Source organism: Sus scrofa, chromosome 13 (assembly GCF_054392235.1).
Source record: "Sus scrofa isolate SSC_HxYL_T2T_F1_AM1 chromosome 13, Sscrofa_HxYL_maternal_Yorkshire_Landrace_v2.0, whole genome shotgun sequence".
In the NCBI taxonomy this organism is placed as follows: Eukaryota; Metazoa; Chordata; class Mammalia; order Artiodactyla; family Suidae; genus Sus; species Sus scrofa.
The window spans coordinates 146,728,153-146,751,647 of NC_139395.1; the positions used below are offsets into that span (position 1 = coordinate 146,728,153).

General features: G+C 40.4%; 1 long non-coding RNA gene across 1 annotated transcript in view; it reads left to right on the top strand.

The window, feature by feature from the left end:
• The window catches only part of LOC110256395 (uncharacterized), a 171,548-nt gene that overhangs the window by 47,316 nt on the left and 100,737 nt on the right, over window positions 1-23,495 (top strand). Inside the window, exons 3-4 of the long non-coding RNA XR_014824572.1 lie at window positions 19,843-19,969; window positions 21,644-22,277. This is a non-coding gene — a long non-coding RNA (uncharacterized LOC110256395). The remainder of the gene's footprint in view (window positions 1-19,842; window positions 19,970-21,643; window positions 22,278-23,495) is intronic.

A 23,495-nucleotide genomic window follows, 5' to 3' on the forward strand; every position in this document is an offset into this window, starting at 1 on the left:
CCGGGGTAGGCACCATGGGAGAAAGAGATGAGGCAAGGAGAGTAGGAAAGTTCCCGCTCACCTGCTTCTGCAGTGGTTTTCTTTGCTGCTTTTCAGAGGCCCTTCACTGAAATTTCTCCATTGACATGGTGAATGTTTCACCATCCCAGCTCATCAATGACATTTCTTTTTCAGCCACAGGAATATGTGATTCCTTCCCGCTGAAGTCAGTTCACCCTCACATACCTGCCCTTGATGCTTCCCCAACACAAGCTCAAGGTGGTAACAGGTGAATCTGTGGGAACAGCGGGACTGGCTCAGACAAGAACCAAGCACAGAGGGGACCCAGGTCCAGGTGAGAGCTGAGCACAGGTAAAGTGACCTGTGCAAGTTGTAGATGGAGCTAAGCCCAGGTGTTACTGAACCAAACTTGGGTCTGTTCACCTTATCACTGAAAGCCCATCTACTGACACTGGGTTGTGGTGAAGGAAAGAGAAACCCTTATTGCAGGGTGCCGAACAAGGAGTCCAGGAAGATAATGGACAAAAGGCCTAAACTCCCCGATGGCTTTCAGGGAAAGGTTTTTTGAAGATGGAGTGAGGTAGAGAGTTTCTGGGTGTGTGATCAGCTTGTAGACATTCTTCTGATTGGTTGGTGGTGATATAATTGGGAGTTAACATCATTAACCTTCTGGTTCCTACGTGTCTGGGGTCTACTTGCTTGTGGGCGGCATACAGTTAACGTCTTCCACCTGGTGGGGGTTTCAGTGTCTGCAAAATAGCTTAAAGGCTATGGCTTCAGAATAATAACTACTGCTCTTAAGGAGGAACTAAAGGTCCTTGACTTTAATGGCTAAACTATTATTTTGTCTTTCTTGTCTGTTTTCCTTTGTTTCTTCATTTTCTCACTTCTCTGATTAAATTTATTCTTTGGAACTCAGAGAAGGCCTAGGAGGCTAAAGTTTTCCTACAAACAAGAGGCAGGCAGAGGACATGGTGGTGGTGGGGGGGGCTGGTCTGTCCTGGAAAGACCCCACCAGGGCATGCTCAGTTACACAGGTGCATCTGAGATCAGGTAGTTGGGGGTACAGGAAAGAAGTGAGTACAGGTGGTAGGTATGCTACCCTGGAATTGCCTATGCACCAGGAAGACAGGGTTGTTCTGTAGAGAAACTTCCCTTCCTTCCAACCAAGAGGCATGATTGGTGAGCCTGCAGGCCTAACAAGAGCTAAGCTTGAATGAGCATGTGTGGAGGGCCAGATACTGACTCATTTAGCCATTCCAGCTCTGTGGAGTTGATGCTTTCATTATCCCCACTTGACAGATGAGGAAACTGAAGCACAGAGAGTTTATGTCATGGGCCCTGAGTCACACAGCTAGGAAGCACTGGAGCTTCAGGTAACCCAGGCAGTTTGCTTCCAGAGCCTATATGATCACCTACTGTACTAGAGTGCCCCTCTAAGGGAAGGCTGTTCAGAGGAGACAGTCACCCAACACTTCAGGTTTATAGCCATATGTAGGAGGACGTGGTGGAAAGAGACCATGGTAGGAGCTGGGCACCGCCTCCCCCATCTCCTCCACAGGAGCTGTGGGTGGGACTTGGCCTCCTCCTCTCCTGCTCCAGGTGACAGCTGGTTGAGTGGCTGGGAGAGATGACTCTTTCCATCCCAGTCTCCTTCCACACCCAGCACAGACTAGGTGACCCACAGATTTTTGCTCAACTGAAACTTGACTTTAATTTGCCAAGAATGTGCAAACCAATGGGCCAGTCACTCCCGTCTCTAGAAGGTTTCTTGGCTTAGCAAACATGACCCATCTCATCCACTGGCCTTCATGTTCTTTCTCCCTTTCTCTCCAGCCCAGGAGTCCCCAATCCTAGCTGTTTATTAAAGCCAATTGTGTCACTTCTAAAAATACCCATGTCTGGGCCCTCAAATCAGTTAGATCCCAGTGTGGCAGGGGATGGGGGATGGGGTGGTGATTGCGCTGCGCAGCCAGGCTGAGAACTGCTGCTCCCATCTCCCCAGAACATCCCCCTCAAACCCACAGGCCAGGATCATTACTGTCCCTCCTCAAGCAAGATCAATCAGAGGCACTTTACTGAGAATGCTCTTAGAAGCAATTGCTTTTCTCCAAGGCCATTTTCACTCAAACAAACCCTGAATAAGATGTTCTGAGTTGGGCAGGCCAATCTCAGGCCTCTGAGTGGGCCGTCAGGCTTGGGGAGAGGGATGGCATAAATTCTGGAGAAATGTTGTGGCAACATGGCCCATTCATCTCAGCTAAACACCCAAGTCAACTGAGTGAGGCCCTGGCCCTCCAGAAAAAATGGAGGAACAGCCTTATCAGCCAAGAGTGCCAGCAGGAACAGGGTCCAGCATTCTGGTGAAGGTAGGTCCAGAGTTTATTAATTTGATCAGATGATTGCATTCTGTGAGGTGTTAGCAGCTGGCATATTGGCGCCCTCTCCCAGAGCCCATCTCTTACAACTAATTGAAAAGGAGAAATTTAACTTGGCAGAAACAGAGGGAGTTATAAGTAACCACAATTTAAGTTCTGGGTGCTCTTCAGCCCAGACACTAGATCCTCCCATACAAACACCTGCTTGTCAAGTACAGGAACATGGGTGAAGTAACAGGAAGGGCCCTATATTTGCAGGTCAAGAGAACTAGATCTGAAGGCTGCCTTAGCCTTACTCCCAGCAGGCGTGGCTTGGCCTTCCCATTTCTCTGGCCTTTGTTCTCCCATTCTATGCAAAGAGTTCATCAGACCCAAGAGTGTTCAGATTCTCTCAGTTCAAAGGCTCTGGGGTTTTTCCCTCTTGTGGAAAAGACCTTTCTTCTCCTGCCATCTCTGTTTTTTGGGTTGTTTGTTTGTTTGTTTTTGGCCGCCCCGCAGTATATTGAATTCCCAGGCCAGGGATCAGGTTAAAGGCACAGTTGCCACCTATGCTGCACCTGTGGCAATGCCAGATCCTTAGCCCACTGTGCTGGGTTAAGGAAACTGCATCCCAGCACTCTAGGGATGCCGCCAATCCTAGAGTGGAGAGCAGAAACTCCCTCTATTGCCATCTCATTATGGAACAGCCAGCGGGCTTCATGGACAGTTCTTACTCCTGAGAAATTTAGCCTGTGAACCTTGAGGAAAATGTTCTCTGGAGAATATGAACATTGTTTAACACCTTTTCATTGCTGAAAGCCTGCAACCCCAAAGGAAAGGGTATGATTCCTCTGAGGCTCCTCTCTAGTAAGAATTCTGGGGCTCCAGCTGGAGGGGAGGTTCTGAGGTTCTAGATCAAACTCTGTTCTTACCTAGAAACCTTATGAGCACCAGATCTGGGGAAATCTACCCCCAACATTTTAAAGTACAACACTCAAGAACACAAATATATGAAAGACTTTTTTATACAACTAAAGTTTTTTTCTTTTTAAAATTTTTTTATTGAAGCATAGTTGATGGACAATATTTTTATAACTTACAGGTATAGAATATAGTGACTCACAGTTTTTAAAACTTATACTTCTTTTAGAGTGATCATAAAACTTTGGCTATATTCCCCATGTTGTGTAGTATATAGTTGGAGCTTATTTTATTCATAAGAGTCTGTGTCTCTTAACTCCCTACCCCTATGTTTCCTCTCTCCTTTTAGTAACCACTAGATTTTTCTCTATATCTGCATGTTTCTTTCTTTCTTTTTTTTTTTTTTTTTTGTCTTTTTGCCTTTTCTAGGGCTGCTCCCTCGACATATGGAGATTCCAAGGCTAGGGGTCTAATCGGAGCTGTAGCTGCCGGCCTACGCCAGAGCCACAGCAACGCAGGATCCAAGCTACGTCTGCAACCTACACCACAGCTCACAGCCACTCCCGATCCTTCACCCACTGAGCAAGGCTAGGGATAGAACCCGCAACCTCATGGTTCCTAGTTGGATTCGTTAACCACTGCACCTCAATGGGAACTCCTCTTTTTGTTATATTTACCAATTTGTTATATTTTTTAGAGTCCACATACAAGCGATATCAGACAATATTTGTCTTTATCTCTCTGACTTACTGCACTTAGCATAATACCCTCCAAGACAATCCACATTGCTACAAATGGCAAAATTTCATTCTTTTTTTTATGGCTCAGCAGTATCTGGTTGTCTATAAATATTACCTTTTATCCGTTCATCTGTGGATGGACATTTAGGTTGTTTCCATGTCCTGGCCATTGTAAATAGGGCTGCTATGAACATAGGGTGCATGTGTCTTTTCAAATTATAGTTTTGTCTGGGTATATGCCCACAAGTGGGATTGCTAGAACATATGGCAGCTCAGTTTTTAGTTTTTTGAGGAACTTCCACACTGTTTTCCATAGTGGTTGCACCAATTTACATTCCCATCAACAATGTAGAGAGTTCCCTTTTCTCCATACCCTCTCCAGAATTTATTATTTGTAGACTTTTTAATGATGGCCATTCTGACTGGTATGAAGTGGTACCTCATTGTGGTTTTGGCTTGCATTTCTCTAATCATTGGCAATGTTGAGCATCTTTTTGTGAGTCTGTTGGCCATCTGTATGTCTTCTTTAGTTAAATGTCTATTTAGGTCTTGTGCCCATTTTTCAAGTAGGTTTCTTGGTTTTTGTTATTGAATTGTATGAGCTGTTTGTATATTTTGGAAATTAAGCCCTTTTTGGTCACATCACTTGCAAATGTTTTCTCCCAGTCTGTACTTGTCTTTTCATTTTGTTTATGGTTTCCTTTGCTCTGAGAAAGCTTATGATTAGGACCTATTTTTTTGTTTTTACTTTTATTTCTATTGCCTTGGGAGACTGACCTAAGAAGACAGTGGTATGATTTATGTCAGAGAATGTTTTGCCTGTATTTTCTTATAAGAGTTTTATGGTGTCTTACATTGAAGTCTTTGAGCCATTTTGAGTTTATTTTTGTGTATGGTATGAAGATGTGTTCTAACCTTACTGATTTATATGTAGCTGTCTAACTTTCCCAACACTGCTTGCTGAAGAGACTGTCTTTTCAGGAGTTCCCTTTGTGGCTTAGTGGTTAATGAACCTGACTAGGATCCATGAAGATGCAGGTTTGATCCCTGGCCTTGCTCAGTAGGTTAAGGATCCAGCATTGCTGTGAGCTGTGGTGTAGGTTGCAGACTCGGTGGATCTGGGGTTGCTGTGGTGTAGGCTGACAGCCATAGCTCTGATTCAACCCCTAGCCTGGGAAGTTCCATATGCCATGGGGGCAGCCCTCAAAAAAAAGGAAAAAGTAAGAGAGAGAGACTGTCTTTTATTCATAGTATATTCTTGCCTTTTTTGTCAAGGTGTAATTGTCCATAGATGTGTGAGTTTATTTCTGTTCTGCTCTCTACTCTGTTCCAATAGTCTGTGTGTATGTTTATGTGCCAATACCATGCTATTTTGATTACTGTATCTTTGTAGTATTGTCTGAAGTCTGGGAGGATTATGCCTCCTGCTTGCTGTTTTTTCTTAGGATTGTTTTGACAAAAATCTGGGTCTTCTCTAGTTCCATATAAATTTTAGGATTATTCTAATTCTGTGAAAAACACCATGGGTAATTTGAGAGGGATTGTACTAAATCTGTAGATTGCTTTGGATAATATGGCCATTTAATGATATTAATTCTTCCAATTCAAGAGCATGGGATATATTTCCATTTCTTTGAATCCTCTTTAACTCCATTCATTCATTCATTCATTCATTTATGTCTTTTTGCTTTTTCTAGGGCCACACACGTGGCATGTGAAGGTTCCCAGGCTCGGGGTCTAATTGGAGCTGTAGCCAGCAGCCTACACCAGAGCCACAGCAGTGCCAGATCTGAGCCATGTCTGCGACCTACACCACAGCACACAGCAACGCTGGATCCTTAACCCACTGAGCAAGGCTAGGGATCAAACCCGCAACCTCATTGTTACTAGTTGGATTCGTTAACCACTGCACCACAATGGGAACTCCTAACTCCCTTTAATAATGTTTTATAGTTCTTAATGTATAGGTCTTTCACCTTGGTGAGGTTTATTCCTAAATATTTTTATGCAATTTTTAAAAAGTGATTTTTTTTTACATTCTTTTTCTGATATTTCATGGTTAGTGTATAAAGGAATGCAACTGAATTCTGTATGTTAATCTTGTGTCCTGCTACTTTGCTGAATTTGTTTATCAGTTCTAGCAGTTTTTGTGCAGAGTCCTTAGTATTTTCTATATATATAGTATCATATCATCTGCATACCTCTTCTCTACCAATTTGAATACCTTTTATTCCTTTTTTTTTTTTTTGTTCTGGTTGCTGTGGCTACGACTTCCAATACTATGTCGAAGAGCAGTGGTGAAAGTGCATCTTGTTCCAGATCTTAGCAGGAAGGCTTTCAGCTTTTCACCATTGAGTATTATATTAGCTGAGGTTTTGTCATAAATGGCTTTTAGTATGTTAAGATATGTTCTCTCTATACCCACTTTCATAAGGGTTTTTACTATGAATGGATATTGAATTTTATCAGATGCACTTTATGTATCTATTGAGATAATCATGTGGTTTTTGTCTTTTATTAATGAGGTGTATCACATTGATTGATTTGCACATGTTGAACCATCCTTGTGACCCTGGGATGAATCCAACTTGGTCATGGTGTATGACCTTTTTTATGTGTTGTTGGAGTCAGTTTGCCAATATTTTGTTGAGAATTTTTACATCTATATTCATCAAATTATGTTGCCCTGTAATTTTATTTTTTGGTAGTGTCTTTGTCTGGTTTTGGTATCAGGGTGATGGTGGCTTCATAGAATGTCTTTGAGAGTGATCCTTCTTCTTCAATCTTTTGGAATGGTTTAAGAATGATCAGTATAGTTCTTGTTTGTGTGTTTGGTGGAATTCCCCAGTGAAGTTATCTGGTCCTGGACTTTTGTTAGTAAGGAGTTGTTTTTTGTTTTGTTTTGTTTTAAGTTTTACACTTTCTATTTCACTTCTAGTGGTCAGTCTGTTCAAGTTATACATTTCTTCTTGATTAAATTTTAGTGGGCTATATGTTTCTAGAAAGTTGTCCATTTCTTCTAGTTGTCAAATTTGTTGGCATGTAATTTTTCATAGTATTTTCATGTGTTTTTTTGTATTTCTGCAGTGTCAGTTGTGATTTCTCCTCTTTCACTTATTATTTTCTTTGAGTCTTCTCTCTTTTCTTTTTTGTGAAACCAGCCAGAAATTTGTCAATTTTGTTTACCCTTTCAAAGAATGGGCTCTTGGTTTTATTGATTTTTTTCCTATTATTTCCTTAATCTCTATTTTATGTATTTCCTTTCTGATCTTTATTATCTCCTTTATTCTGCTGAGTTTTGGTTTTGTTCTCTTTTTAAAAATGCTTTTAGGTGGTGGATTAGGTTGTTTATTTGAGATTTTTCTTGTTTTTTAAAGGAGACCTCTATCACTATGAACTCCTCTCTAAGAACCTCTTTTGCTACATCCCATAGAATTGTTTTGTTGTTGTTTTGTTTTGTTTTGTTTTGTTTTTGCTGCACCCACAACATGCAGAATTTCCTGGGCCAGGAATTGGGCCCATGCCACAGTAGTAACCAGAGCAACATTAGTGACTATATCATAGCCTTAATCTGCTGAGCCACCAGGGAACTCCTGCATCCCATAAGGTTTGGCTGTGTTTTCATTGTCATTTGCCTCAAGGTATTTTTTAAAATTTCTTTCTTTATTTCCTTATTGACCCTTTGGTTTTTGTGTAGCATTTTGTTTGGTCTCCATGTAAGTTTTTTCTTCGTTTCTTTTTCTGTGGTTGATTCCTAGTTTCATGCCATTGTGCTCAAAAAAGATGCTTGAAGTAATTTCCATACCCTGAAATTTGTTGAGGCTTGTTTTATATCCTGGTATGTGATCTGTCCTAGAGAATGTCATGTTCTTATGAAAATAATGTATATTCTGCTTTTTTTGGCTGTAATGTCCTGAAGATTGCAATGAAGTCTATTCTAGTGTATCATTTAGGATCTCTGTCTCCTTACTGCTTTTCTGCGACAAAGATCTGTCCATTGATGTGAGTGGGGGTGTTAAAGTCTCCTATGATTATTATATTCTGTCAATTTCTCCTTTTATGTCTGTATTTTTTATATGTATGGGTGTTCCAATATTGGGTGCATACATGTTGATGAGTGTAATATCCTCTCCTTGTATTGATCCATTTATTATTATATGGTGTCCTTTATCTCTCTTTATACACTTTGTTTTAAAGTCTATTTTGTCTGAATACTGCCCAACACCACTTTCTTGTCATTTCTGTTCACATGAAATATCATTTTCCCATCCTCTCACTTTCAATCTACATGTCCCTTGCTCTAAAGTGGGTCTCTTTGGAAGCATAGTATAGGCTCTTGTTTTGTTATTAAATCTGCCACTCTGTGTCTTTTGATTGGAGCATTCAATCCATTGACATTTAAGATAATTATTGATAAACATGTATTTATTGCTATTTTAAACCTGTTTTCCTGTTAATTTCATATGTTTTCTTTGTCCCTTTCTTTTCCTTTTGTGTTTTGATAATTTTCTTTTGCATTATGCTTATGTTCTCATCTTTTTTTTTTTTGTGATCTATTGTATGTTTTTGACTTGTGGTTGCCCTGTTTTTCAGGTATATTAACACCTTCCTATATCTGCTTGCTTTAGACTTGTAGTTATATAGGCTCAAACACATTCTAGGAAAAAGATCTAAATTTCCTACTTCCTTCCCCAACATTTTATGATTTTGATATCCTCTTTTACAGCTGAATGTTCACCATTTTACTCTTTATGGTGGTTACCATCACTTTAACACAATTTAAAAAAAAATTTTTTTAAACCCTGTGTACTGGCTTATTTAAGTGATTTACTTTCCAGTTGAGATTTTTCTCTTTCTTATAGGTCCTTATTTCATTTCTATTTAGAGGTAACCTTTCAATATATTCTTTAGGACAGGTTTAGTATGGCTTTATTATTTTAGTTTTTGCTTGTCTGAGAAAAATTCCTCATCTCTCCTATTCTAAATGATAATCTTGCTGGACAGAGTATCCTCTGTTGCAGATTTTCCCTTTCAAGACTTTAAATATATCTTGCCACTCCCTTCTGGCCTGTAGCATTTATCTAGAGAAACCAGCTGATAGTATTATGGGGGTTCCCTTGTAATTAACCTTTTTTTTTTTCTTGCCTCCTTTTGAATCCTCTCTTAATCTTTAAATTTTGCCATTTTTATTATAATATATCTTGTGTAGGTATGTTTGGATTTATCTTGTTTGGGACCCTCTGTGCCTTCTCTGCCTGGGACATCAGTTTCCTCTTTAGATTTGGGAAGTTTTCAGCCATAATTTCTTCAAATACATTTAAATCTCCATTCTCTTCTCCTGGACTCCTGTTATGTGTAAATTGGCATGCTTTATATTATCCCTAAGTCTCTTATAGTGTTTTCATTTTTAAATTTGGATTTCTGTATGCTCTTCTAATTGGGTATTTTCCACCATTCTGTCTTCCAGATCACTTATTCATTCTTTTGCACTGTTCTTTCTGCTATTCATTCCTTTAGTTCAGCTTTAGTCTCTGAAAATAAATTTTCTAAATTTTTTGGCTCTTCTTTACAGTTTCTAGTCTTTTTACAGTAATCTACATTTTTGTAAACAGCATTTCTTAATTCTTAATTTTATAATTTCTTAATTTAATTCTTAATTTCTTAATTAATTAATAGAATTTCAAAATTAATAGCATTTTCATTATCTCCTTTTTGAACTTGGTGTCTATTAGACTGAAGAGATGTTTCATTGTTTGTTCTTGTTTTTTTAATTTTTATATGATTTTTATTTTTTCCATTATAGTTGGTTTACAGTGTTCTGTCAGTTTTCTACTGTACAGTAAAGTGACCCACTCTCTCCCTCTCTCTCTCACACGCATACATATACATACATATATATGTGTGTGTGTATATATATATATATATATACATACACAGATATACATTCTTTTTCTCACGTTATCCTCCATTATGTTGCATCGCAAGTGACTATATAATACTTCCCTCTGCTATATAGCAGGATCTCATTGCTTATCCATTCCAAATGCAATAGTTTACATCTATTAACCCCAAACTCTCAGTCCATTCCAATCCCTCCCCCTCACCCTTGGCAACCACAAGTCTGTTCTCCAAGTCCGTGAATTTATTTTCTGTGGAAAGGTTCATTTGTGCTATGTATTAGATTCCAGATATAAGTGATATTATATGGCATTCTCTCAGAGGAATTCTTTTGATCTTTTAATTGAAAGTGATCCCTCTGCTTCTTTATTTTACTTATATTTATCTTACTCTGTGGGCTTAGGAGAAATAATTATCTGCTATGGTCTTGGAGAGCTATTTTATGTGAGAATCATCCTGTGTATCCCATTTGGGTTTAATATTTTGGGTGCAAGTGTTTTTAGTATGAATGACTGCCACCTCTTTCCTCAATGTATACTGGCCATTATCCTCTTCATAGGAGGTGTGACTGGTGTTGTGGTGATGGAGTCTGCACTGGATATTGAGCAGGGTCTCCTCTTTGCTCTGTTGTTGTTACTGCCCTGTCAGGGGCAGGATCTTCTCCCTAGTTCTTGGAGTAGAAGTCCCCAGACCCACTTCTGAGCTGCATTTCTGAGCTGTGGTACAAGGTAGGTGGGATTGGAGTTCTCCTTCTGGGAGAAGAGCCACTGATTATTCCTCTCCCAGTGCTGTTCACCAAAGAATATGCTCTGTTGAGTAACCTGTCACCATTGCGCAAGCTCACAAAACACACTATGGTTGGTACTGCTTTTGACCCCTCCTCAACTGTGGGAATGCCTGCAATTAATCCTGGTCTCTCTCAAGTGTTGTCTTCAGAAGGCCACCAGTGCAGATCCACTGAAGTCAGGTCCCAGGACTTCTATAGTCACACACATACCCACTGTGGGAGCTACGGAGGCAGCCTAGATCCTGGCCCAGCACAGCCCCCACGTTCATACAACCACATAGCCCACAGCTGCTAAGGTCAGACCCTCCCCAGCCATTGGAACACTTTTTGTCCATTTGTATGTCCCACAGGCACTAAATTTACAAAGCTGGTTGTGGAGGTGTAAATCCATGCCTTGCTTGGATGCAGGAAGGGATTTCAGTCCTGCTTCCTAAGTTATGGGGCCCCTGTGGATCAGTTGTGTTTTCAGCCCCATCTCTGAGTATGGGAACCTTCTGGTTTCTGCTCCCAGGGCCAGCTAAGGCAGCAGTTGGTACAGGGGCCAGCCAAGGTTGCAGCTGGGTTGTAGGAGCCAGCCCATTTGGCCTCTGGGCATGCTCTCCAGAAGCTTGCAGAGGCAGGGGTTGGCTCATGCAGAAGGAAGCTGCTGTGGCAGCCCCACCCTCAGCACCACTTAACAATAGTGCTTCACTTCTATGGTAGGCCCAGGATTCTTTTGGCAACACTCCCAATTGTAGCCATACCACATTCCAGCTCCTAAGGCTATCTCCACAGAGCCAACACCATTCCTCTTCCCTGGGTCTATCCTCTAAACCCTGAGTTTCAGCACACAGCCTCTCCTATACCAGCAGATGTGCATCTCAGGCTGGAGTGTAGTGTCGGCATAGACCTCTTTCTGTTCTACCTGCTGTAAACTGGTTGTTGTGCTCTCCTCTGAGCCTCTGAAGCTCCTTTTTTGTCCCAGATGATCTCCCCACCAGTTAGGGGCTTTCCAGGATGTGGGAACCTCTCCTCCCCTTCAGCTCCTTCCCAGGGGTACAGGCCCCATCCTGCATCTTCTTTTTCTTCCTTTCATCCTACCTAATTTTGTAAAGATCTTTCTGGTACTTTCAGGTGTCTGAGGTCTTCTGCTAGTGCTCAATAGCTGTGAGAACAGTTCCATTTGTGAATGTATTTTTGATATATTCATTGGGGGGGGGTTCCACAACCTACTGCTCTGACATCTTGGTTGGAGCCCTCCATAGCTATCCCTCATAGGTTACAGGGTACAGCAGACCCCCTTAAATGTGATTTTGTATTCTGTGGTTTAATTTACACTGCCAACCAAGCCCTTGGAAGGGTTCAAAAGGTCCATCTAGCTGTAGATGTCGGCTTATATTATTTTGCCAAGAAGGACTCAATAAAATTGCTGGAAGGGCTGAAGACATCAGCTCCTGACTGGTCCTTAAGGAACAGATCTCAGAATCACACCCCCAAACTGGCCTATAATGGAAGATGACACAATCAGGAAAGTAGAGAATCCACTAAATTTGTTTCCTGGAACTTTTATCTCAGGGTCAGGAAGCTGTTGCTTGCCACCGCTACCCCATCTGCCTCAAATTCTCATGAAACTAGTGGTTAGTCATTGGGAAACTGCCTTAGAAAAACCAACATCTCCATGACGCCACTTTCCAGCAGAAAACTGGTGAAGCACCAGGAAGATGGTTATCACTTTACATCTGCCTTCTGAGTCTGGTGTGAGAGTGTTGAATTCTCTTTCTGCTTTTAATATTTTCTCTTTAGTTTTAATTTTTTGTCATTTAATTTCAAGTCCTAATGCATTTCTCTATGGGTTATTCTTGTATGGGACTCTCTTTGCTTCCTGAAATTGGGTGACTGTTTCCTTCTCCAGGATAGGGTAGTTTTCAGCTATTATGTCTCCAAATATTTTCTAAGACCCATTTTCTTTCCCATCTCCTTCTGGGATCCCTACAATGCAAACATTAGTGAGTGTGATTGTATTTCTGCAGTAATATTTATAATTTCTCCTCTTTTCTTATTTTATTTTATTTTTTTATTTTTATTTTTTTTATTTTTTGTCTTTTTGCCTTTTCTAGGGCCACTCCCATGGCATATGGAGGTTCCCAGGCCAGGAGTCTAATCAGAGCTGTAGCCACCAGCCTATGCCAGAGCCACAGCAATGCAAGATCCAAGCCACATCTGCAACCTATACCACAGCTCACAGTAACCCCGGATCCTTAACCCACTGAATAAGGCCAGGGATTGAACCTGCAACCTCATGGTTCCTAGTCAGATTCATTAACCACTGAGCCACAACGGGAGTTCCTATTTCTTATATTGTTTATTTTTTCTTCTCAGTGAGCCTAGAGGTTTGTTGATTCTGTTTAGATTTTTAAAAGCCAAATCTTGATTTTTATTTTCTATTGTTTTTAATCTCTGTTTTATTCATTTCCTCTCTATTTTTTATTACCTCCTTCCTTCTGCTGACTTTGGATTTTTTTTGTTCTTTTCCTAATTCTTTTAGGTTGTAGGTTAAATTGTTTATTTGAGATTTTTCATGTTCTTGAGGAAGGCCTGTATTGCTATAAACTTCCTTCTTAGAACTGCTTTTGCTCCATCCCATCGATTTTGTAAGGTAGCTTTTTCATTGTCATTTTTCTCAAGGTATTTTCTGATTTCCTTGTTGTTTAGTCTCCCAGTGTTTTTTTCCCCCCATTTTTCTTTTTGTGGTTGATTTCACGTTTCATACCACTGTGATATGAAAGAGGTTTGAAATAATATCTGTCCTCTTAAATTTCTTGAAGCTTGTTTTGTGACCTATTATATGGTCTGTCCTAGAGAATGTTCCTCACATGCTTGAAAAGAATGTGCATCCTGGGTTTTTTGGATGGAGTGTCCTGTAGATATCAATTATATCCAACTGTTCTATTGTGTCATCTGGAATCTCTAATTGTTATAGACTTTATATCTGGAAGATCTGTCTATTGATGTCAGTGGGATGTTAAAGTCTTCTACCATTATTGTATGTCTGTCAATTTGTCCCTTTATGCCTGTTAGTATTTGTTTCATATATTTATGTGCTCCTATTTTGGGTCCATATATGTTACTAAGTATAATATCCTCTTCTTGTATTGATGCTTTTATCATTATATAGTGTGCTTCTTTGTCTTCCTTTATGGACTTTGTTTTAAAGTCTCTTTTGTCTGATATCAGCCTTGCTACAGCTACATTATTTTCATTTCCATTGCATAAAGTATATTTTTCCATCCCCTCACTTTCAATTTATGTATATCTTTTAACCTACAGTAAGTCTTTTGTAGGCATGCTATTGTAGGTTCTTCTTAACCAATCTGTCACTCTATGTCTTCTGATTGGGGCATTTAGCCTGTTGACATTTAAAGTAATTATTGGTAAGTATGTATTTATTGCCATTGTAAATCTTATTTTCCAGTTGATTTTGTAGTTCTTAGTTCCTTTCTTCTTGTTTTTGTTTTTACTTTTGTGGTTTGATGATTTTCTTTTGTATTATGCTCAAGTTCCTTTCTTTTTGGTTTTTGTGAATCTATTGTGTTTTTTAATTTGTAGTTACCCTGGTTTTCAAGAATAATAACCCATAACTACATTTGCTTGCTTTAGACTGATAGTAATGTAAGTTCAAACACATCCTAAAAGATCTATTTTTTTATTTCCTCCCCCATATTTTGTGATTTTGATATTCTATTTTACATCTTCATTTTATCCTTTTATTCTCCATTGTAGTTATAATTTTTTTACAAAATTTATTGTTTTCAATCTACCTATTAGCTTATTTAGCTGCAATTCAATACTTTTATTTATTTGACTTTCCTATTTTTTTTCCCCTTTCCTATAGATTCTGGTTTCTTTTCTATTTTGGGATGATTTTTCAATATTTCCTTTATTTTAAGTTTAGTATTGCTGCATTCTTTTAGTCTTTTATTATTTGAGAAATTCTTAATTTCTACTTCTATTCTAAATGATAATCTTGCTGGATAGAATATCCTAGGTTGTAAGTTTTTCCCTTTCAAGACTTTGAATATATCATACCACTCTCTTCTGATTGGCAGTTTCTGTAGAGAAATCAGCTGATAGCTTTATGTGGGTTCCCTTGTATTGATTTTTCTCTCACTGCCTTTAGAATCCTCTCTTTAACTTTTGCCATTTTAATTATATGCTTGGTGTGGTTTTGTCTGTGTCGATTTTGTTTGGGACCCTCTGTGCTTCCTATACCTGGATATCGTTTCCTTCTTTAGGTTTGAGAAGCTTTTAGCCATATTTTTTTCAAATATATTTTCATCCCTTTTTCTCTTTTTTCTCCTTCTGAACCTCTATCATGTGTTAGTTGGAACACTTTATACTCCATAATCTTGTATGTTGCTTTCATTTTTTTTTCATTTGTCTTTCTGTCTGTTGTTCTGATTGGATAATTTCCATTATCCTGTCTTCCAGATCACTTATTCATTCTTATGCATTATTTAATCTGCTGTTCATTGCTTTCAGATTGGTTTTATCTCAGAAATTGAGTTTTCTAATTTTGATTGGTTCCTCTTTATAGTTTCTAGTTCCTTGTTACAGTGATCTGCATTTCCATCAATAATCTTTCTTAATTCCTTTAGCATTTTTGTTACCTCCTTTCTGAACTCAGGGTCTGGTAGAGTGGTCAGTTCTGTTTCATTGTTTGTTCTTTCAAGGGATTTTTCTTCTTATTTTTAATGGGGAGTAGTTTCTCTGCTTTTTCGCTGATTCTATGAATTTAGGATAAGAAGTTATCTACTTTGGTCTTGAAGGGCTATTTTTATGTGGAAACATTCCTGTGTAGACTGTGTGGGTTCAGTACTTTTAGAGTGAGGGCTGTTTTTGTTATACATGCCAGCTATGCCTTTTCTCAGCATGTGTGGGCTGTTGTCCCCTTGATAGTAGGTATTTTGGCATTGTGGTGACCAAAGCATGCACTGAATTTAGAGTGGGGCCTCCTATTTGCTTTGTGATTTCATAACCCTGTCATGGCCAGGGTCTGCTCCCCAGTTGTTGGAGTAGAAGCCCCTAGATCTGGCTCCAAGCTGCAGTGTGAGGCAAATGGGGCTGGAAAAGGAACCATTGTATGTTTCTTCCCAGGGGCTGTCCTAAGGGACATGCAATTCTATAATGTTTCCCACCATTGGGAACCACTGAACTGCCAAACTCTGCAGAAGGCAAATTTGATGCACGTGCAGAAGCACAACAAGCTAAGGAATGCTGGTGCAGAGTTCTAAGGTACAGGGTCTCCTTCAAAGACAAGACAAGGGAGTTATGCTTTAACCATGAGCAGCTGCAGTATGCCCTAGAGGTATGCACCTGTAACTAGTTGCTAGTGGTTTCTTTTGTTATTTACTAAGAGATGGCTTTGTCATTGCCTGCACCCAATTTTGCTCATTAACCTACATCACCTTCCCTAATAAAAGTCATGAGGGCTAAAGCCTTTGTTCTGAAAAACAGAGTGCCTCCTGGTCTCCCACTTTCTAAAAAAGTCTTGTGTGTTTTGTTATACCATACCATCCCTCTTTCAGGATCTCATATGGCCCTGCAGTGCTGGACTCAGTATCCCACCATCCTCTGGATGTGCCCACAAAGTCCACTGTTCCTGGACCTGCCCCCAGATCCAGCTCCAATGTCAGCCCTGCCCCTAGCATGTGAACCCTCACAAAGTCTGCCATGGCCATAGCCAAGCCCCACCACAAGCATGCTGACAGTGGGGTTCTTATGGCAGACCCACATCACACTCTGTGTGCACTGATAATGGGGCTCCTATGGCAGACCCATGACCTATCTTGCTTGCATTAACAATGATATTTCAGACCATAGTCCTGGCTCTTTGGCTGTCTCCATGCAGCTAAACTGAGTCCTCTTCCAGGGTCTATTGATTGAAGCCTGAGTTTCTGTACCTAGCCACTGCATACTAGCAGGCATGCATTTTTGTCTAGGAAGCATGGTGACATGGTAGCCTTCAGTGCCAGTCTCTCTGCCCCTGATTGCTATCAACTCAGAATCTGCACGTGCCTCTCAGACCATTCCAGCACCCTATCTCTCCCAGTAGACCTCCCATCCCACAAAGGGGATTTTCAGGGCAATACAACATTTCCTGTTTCATAGCTTCTTCCCAGGGTGCAAGTTCTACCCCAATTCCTTTTTTTTTTATCCTACCTGGTTATGTAGGGATCTTTCTTGCAGCTTTTGTTGTATAAGAGCTATTCTGCAATATTTCAGTTTTCTGTGAGAATTGTTCTATGTCGAGATATATAATTGATGTGTTTGTGGGGAAAGGTGAGCTCCATAATCCTACTCTACCATCTTGATCTCTGCCCCTGAATTATTTTTTTAAATTGAGCAAGAATTTAAATATTACCAGAACAGTTATCCAAGATATGTAACACTTTTTTATTTTGAAATAGTTTTAGATTCACAGAAGAGTTGTAGAGTTACTACGGAGAGATTCCCTACACCCTTCACCCATCTTCCCTCATGTTCATGTCTTACCTAACTAGGGTACATTTATCAAAACTGAGAGGTTAATGTTGGTACACACTATTAACTAAATTATGGATTTATTTGGATTTTACTAATATCTTTTTCTTATTCCAGTATCTAATCCATGAGACCACATCATTATCTCTCCTCCGTGTCCTATTGTCTTTGTCAGTTTTCCAGAGCCTGCTGCTCTAAACCAGGGGTTCTCAGCCCTGACTGTCCACTAGAATAACCTAGGAAGCCTTTGAAAATCAGCAAGTATAGAGCCATCCCCTAATTATACCAGAGTTGCTGGGTGTGGGCAGGGCTAACATTTTTTCCTAAAGCTCCAGGTGATTCTGATGTGCACCCAGTCAGAGATGAGATTATTGCTCTTAAATAAATTGCTCAGAATTCCTTCTTATCCAGGCAGAGTTCTTGGTATGAGCAAGTGAGTATTTCTAATTTAATTTTTAATGACACATGAATATTTAAATACTTCTTTATAGTTCTTACTAGTGCTTTATAACTATTTAATCACATCAGAACATTGCAGACAAAGGTTAAGTCTCTTTTAGTTATCCCTCAATTGTAGTCTCTTCTTCTTCTCCAGAGATACAGACACTTAGCCTTATGACTTTGGCTTATACCATTACAGACATTTTTCTATGATTTTTCATTGAAACTTAGGAGACAAGATGGTTTTTGTGTTTATGGTTTTAAATGGTATCATCTATGTAACATTCTGCAGTATATCTTTTCACTTGATATATCATAGATTTATCCACATTGTGACATATAAGTGTAACTCATTCATTTTAATGGTTTCATAGTATTTCATAGTATGAAAATACACTAACATTTATTTATGGACATTTAGCTTATATCTTAGTATTTGCTCTTACATGCCTTTCTGCCATGTACATCCTTACATGTGTGACAGAATGCTCCTTGAAATATAGTGTTTATGTCAATAATCACAATACCATCTGGTTTCCAGAATGATTCTATGTAAAAGAATGAATATATAGAAGTAGAAATGCTAGACTTCCAAGGGTGTGGAGTCTGCATGTTTCATTCTAGTTTACATTATCTTATTCACATCCTAACCAGCTTTCCCAAATGATTCTCACTTTAGTTGTCCAGAAGTGGTATATAAGAGTACCAGTTTTCCTGACATTTTTGCCAAAAATTAATTTATCAAACTTCATAATGCTTGACAACAAAGAGGTAATAAATGTTACCCCTTCTTTTAATTTGTGTTCAGTGACTATTTTAATAGAACTCTAAAATACTAGAGTTGAAAGAGACCTCATTGATCATGCAGTCCAATCCCTCTGTTTAAAGAAGAATTTTTAAAAATTGTATAGGAGTTGCCGTTGTTGCGCAGCGGTTAACAAATCCGACTAGGAACCATGAGGTTGTGGGTTCGACCCCTGGCCTTGCTCAGTGGGTTAAGGATCCGGCATTGCCGTGAGCTGTGATGTGGGTCACAGACGTGGCTCGGATCCCGCATTGCTGTGGCTCTGGCGTAGGCCGGTAGCTACAGCTCCAATTCGACCCCTAGACTGGGAACCTCCATATGCTGCAGGAGCGGCTCTAGAAAAGGCAAAAAGACAATAAATAAATAAATAAATAAATAAATAAATAAATAAATAAATAATTGTATTTAAGTAATACATGAACACATTATCACGGTAAAAATCTAAAATAAAATTGAGATATATTGAATAAAAAAATGAAAGTCCTCTTTTGCATCCTCCTCTGGCCCCCTTACTAAGAGGTAAACCAAGGTTAGTAGTTGGTATATTTTGATGACTACTATTTTGTAAATGCACAAAAATATAGTGAGGGGTGATAGTGTTTTATGTAAAAGGGATACAGCTCTGTATATTTTTCTGTAGTTATTATTTTCTTATAAATATACCTTAGAAATCTTTCCATATCAGCACACAGAAATCTAATCTATTTTTTAACTGCTATATAACATTCTATAGTGAGTGTATTAGTTTTTATTGCCATGTAGCAAATTGCTCCCCAATTTAGCAGCTTAAAACAACACACATATATCATCTCACACAGTTTCTGAGGCCAGGGGTCTGAGAACAGCTTATGCTGGTAGTTCTGAATTAGGGTCTCTTGTGAGGTTGCAGTTGAGCTGTGGGCCAGGACTATAGTCAACTGGAGACTTGGCTGGGGATAAAAATTGCAGTGTAAAGTGTCTCGCATACATGGGTGTTGGGAAGAAGATTCAGTCCTTCTTTGCATGGAGCTTTCACAAAGCTGCTCACAACAAGGCAGCTTCCCTAGTGATGAGAAAGAGGGAGTGAACCCAGGATGGAAGTTGCCATCCTTTTATAGCCTGAGCTCAAGAATAGCATGCTATCATTCTGCCATGTAGTGGCTGTTGGTCATGCATAACAACCCTGGTTCAATGGGAGAGGACTATACCCAGGGCAATACCAGGAGGGGGGATCATTGAGGGCCATCATGGACCGCATGACAGTAGCAGTCTTCATTTTTTCACAATTACATGCAGCACTGCCATGAACATCCATAGGCATGCTTCTTAATGCACCTGTACTTCTCTCCTAGTCTTAAAAGTAGAATGGTTGCATTCTTTTTCATTTTCAAACAGGGAAATTGAAACCAGAGAAAAGTGACTTCTCCAAGGTTACGCTGATAATCCCCTACAAACCCAGGATTAAATCTCCAGTCACCTGACTTCCAGTCCATTCCATTTCCAGAGCCATTATGTGGGCAAGGTAAATATGGGCAGAGATTTCAACACAGTACGTGAGATAAAGCCTGGGTGGTAATTGTCAACAGTCTGTTCCCAGAATACCAACAAACACATAACAGCTAATTTTGCACTTTGTAGGTGCTAAATATATGTCCCTGCACTCAAAGGCTAGGTTAGCCGGTACACGAATGCCTAGTCTGGATTAAAAAGAAGCTGGTGGAAACAAGGAATCCTTTCTGTGCTGTAATTAACAGAAACACTAGAGTTGGACAGACCTGTGTTTGAATCCCAGCTCTAGTCCTGTGTCTGTGGGCCAGCCATGTAATTCCTCTGACCTTGTTTCTTTATCCAAAAAATGGGAAGGTGCAGAGTACCTGCTGCAGGGGGTTGTTCTGAGAATTATAGCTGCTGATAACATGTGATGTGCCAACACAGGGCCTTGTCTACTTCATAGAGGGGTTCCACGAGGCTTCTGTTCTCTGTATGTTCTTTCTAGTTGATCCACTTCAGTTATCCATCAAGCCTCCTGAGTGAATGAACTCCATTTTCTGAAAATACATGATGCCTACAGAGCCCATTTTATTCCCTTTTCCTACCTTTTGATTCTCAGTTATTGACAATGACCATTATTTTGTGCCCTATATTTCCTGTTGTGAACTATGCAGATTTTTGATGAACAGGAGCGTGATAAGTGTGGAGCCCACTGAGGGCTGCACTCCAGTCCAGTGCACAGTGCTCTTCCTGCCTCCTGGGTGCATGGCAGTTGTCCAGGACACTGTCCCTGCAAGCCTCACCTGAATCTTCCTCCCCTCTGTGACTTTAGCTCCAGCACAGTACCCAGCACTTTAGAAGTGTCTGGAGAGAATGAATGAATGAATTATTGAATGAATGAAAAGAAATCAGTTTAACCAAATCAAGTGAAATGGGGTTTGTCACAAAACACATCTTTGGGACATCGGATAATTTCCTAGATTCTGATTTTATTTTACTTTTTTTTTTTTTAGTCTTTTTGTCTTTTTAGGGCCACACCCACGGCATATGGAGATTCCAAGGCTAGGGGTCTAATTCGACTTGTAGCCACTGGCCTCACTACAACCACAGCAATGCAGGATCTGAGCTGCATCTGCAACATACAACACAGCTCACAGCAACGCCAGATCCTTAACCCACTGAGCGAGGCCAGGGATTGAACCCACATCCTCATGGATGTTAGTTGGGCTCACTAACTGCTGATTCATGATGGGAACTCCTAGATTTTGATTTTAAATGTTAGGAGGATTGGGGGATATGGACTAAGTTGGACTTCTCAGGTGTCCAGCAGAAGGAAGGAGAGGGTAGAGTGGGGCAGGAAGTGGGGAGGGGGCAAGTGCCAAGTTAATTTTCCATGTGGTCATTTAAGGTGCCCTTGGGACTGCAGGGTAGACACCATCTACTGGGCAGGGCTTGAAAGGCCATGACCTTTCACCAGCTGATTAGCAAATGGGCTTTTGACCACAGCCACTGGATTTCTGCAAGCTTTGGGAAAGGATTTCTGGGCCCCTCCATGATCTTTAGCATCTAAAGCCAACACAGGGTTTCTGGCCAGAGTCAGACAAGGATAGAGATGTAAAGATATAAAGGGGGAGTGACAAGTGTCCCAGGCAAATGATTCTCAAGACTCAAACCAGAAGGATACAGGCACCCTCTCTCTTTCCAGATCCTGAATGGCCAGATGACACCCCCACAGGGAACACCTGAATTTGGCTTCCCAATCGTACTCCTCGCCCCAGCACTGCCTCCCCAGCTGTGGAGAAGACTTGAATCCTGGAGGGAGGCTGGCTTATTGGCTTCAGTGAAGACTCATTCTCTCCTCTGCTTGGAAAGCCCCAGGGAGCCAGGCTGGGCCCTTCAGCTGCCCTCTATAGTCCAGAGGGAGGTGCACCCCTGGAGGGACCTTGGCGGGAAGGGCAGGGCTGGGGCTTAGCATGGCCATGATGCCACTCCCAGTGAGCCTTCATGGGTCACAGCAGGCACTACCCTTGATGAGCAAAGGCATGGACAGGCCAAGGCTCACACAGCACTCTCATTCCAAACCCCTTCTCTTCTTCCTTAGCAAGTTTCCTGTTGAAAGATAAACATCCTGCCTGTGATCAAATGGATTTCTCTTGATTTACTTTCCTTTCCTCCCAGGCCTGCACCAGCCCAGACAGGTCAAAGAGCAGGATTCCAAGCCATTGAAATGGTCTCTGGAGAAGCCTGGAATTTCCCTGTGACACAAGTGTGGTAGAAGGTAGCAGGGTTGGTCTTCTGGCAGCCAGGACCAGGGGTTGCCAGCACCCTAGGATCCCTTGGTGAGTGGGGCACCTCTCGGGGTGGGAAGGGGACCTCATCTGTTTGGCGAACTTGGCCGCTGGTTCCTGAATCTCTGCGTTCAAGGAGCCTGAGGGGCTTATGTCCCAGGACCATGTGGTCATCACAGAACATTTACATCCCAAATCCATTTTCCTCCAAAATTGCCCAGGTCAGAGTAAGTGAAGGCAATTCTGGACACTTTGGTAAATCAGTGATTCAGTTATACTCTAACTGGGCCTTTAGAACCGACAATGCGGTTCCCTGTGTGATTCTTGAGCTCTGGAAAATCACCTATCAGACACTGCAGGAAACAGGGGTTCCAAAGAAGTTGCCCCACATGGTCCAGCTGAAGACCACTCCAAAGGGTAAACTTAAAATAAATTGATAATTTCAATGTAAAATTCCTAAAAACACTGCACTCAGCTATGTTCTTAAGCAAATAAGTTAATTTGTGTGAAGTAAGTCAAAGACAACTATTATATCACCTAGATGTGGAATCTAAAAAATAATATAAATGAATCTATACACCAAAACAGAAATAGACTCACAGAAAACAAATTTATGATTACTAAAGGGGAAAGGCAGGGGGAGAAATAAATTAGGAGTATGAGATTAATATATATGTAAACTACTAAACATAAATAAGCAACAAAGATTTACTGCATAACACAGGGAAATGTATTTATATCTTGTAATAACCTATAATGGAAAATAACCTGCCAGGTATATGTAATCTGCATCAATTTGCTGTGCACCTGAAACTAGTACAATATTGTAAATCAACTATACTTCAGTGTTTAAAAATTGAATACAATATGATAACTCAGGGACCACCTCAGGCCCACTGGGAAGCAGAGACAAGGGCCCTTACATGGGTGGTTTCTGAAGGTTAAACCTACCTTCTAGCTGGTAAGTCTAAATACAGCTCTGATCTGGAGCCCCAGCTGAGGCTTCCTCTCCTGATGGAATCTTATTTGTATTAATGAGGACTTTAAAAATGAGGAAGTGGTTACCCAGGTATGTACTATTTGCAAAGATGCATCCAGCTGCACACTTAAGTATGCTCTTCTGTATGCAAAGTAGATATGGTAAAAAGCTAAAACACTGCATATGTTCTCAGGTATCAGCTATATCATCCAAAAAAAGTTGAGATGCTAAAACAAATAGCTGAACAAAATCTAAAATTTTAGTCCTAGAGAAAGTTCCTCAGAATGGTC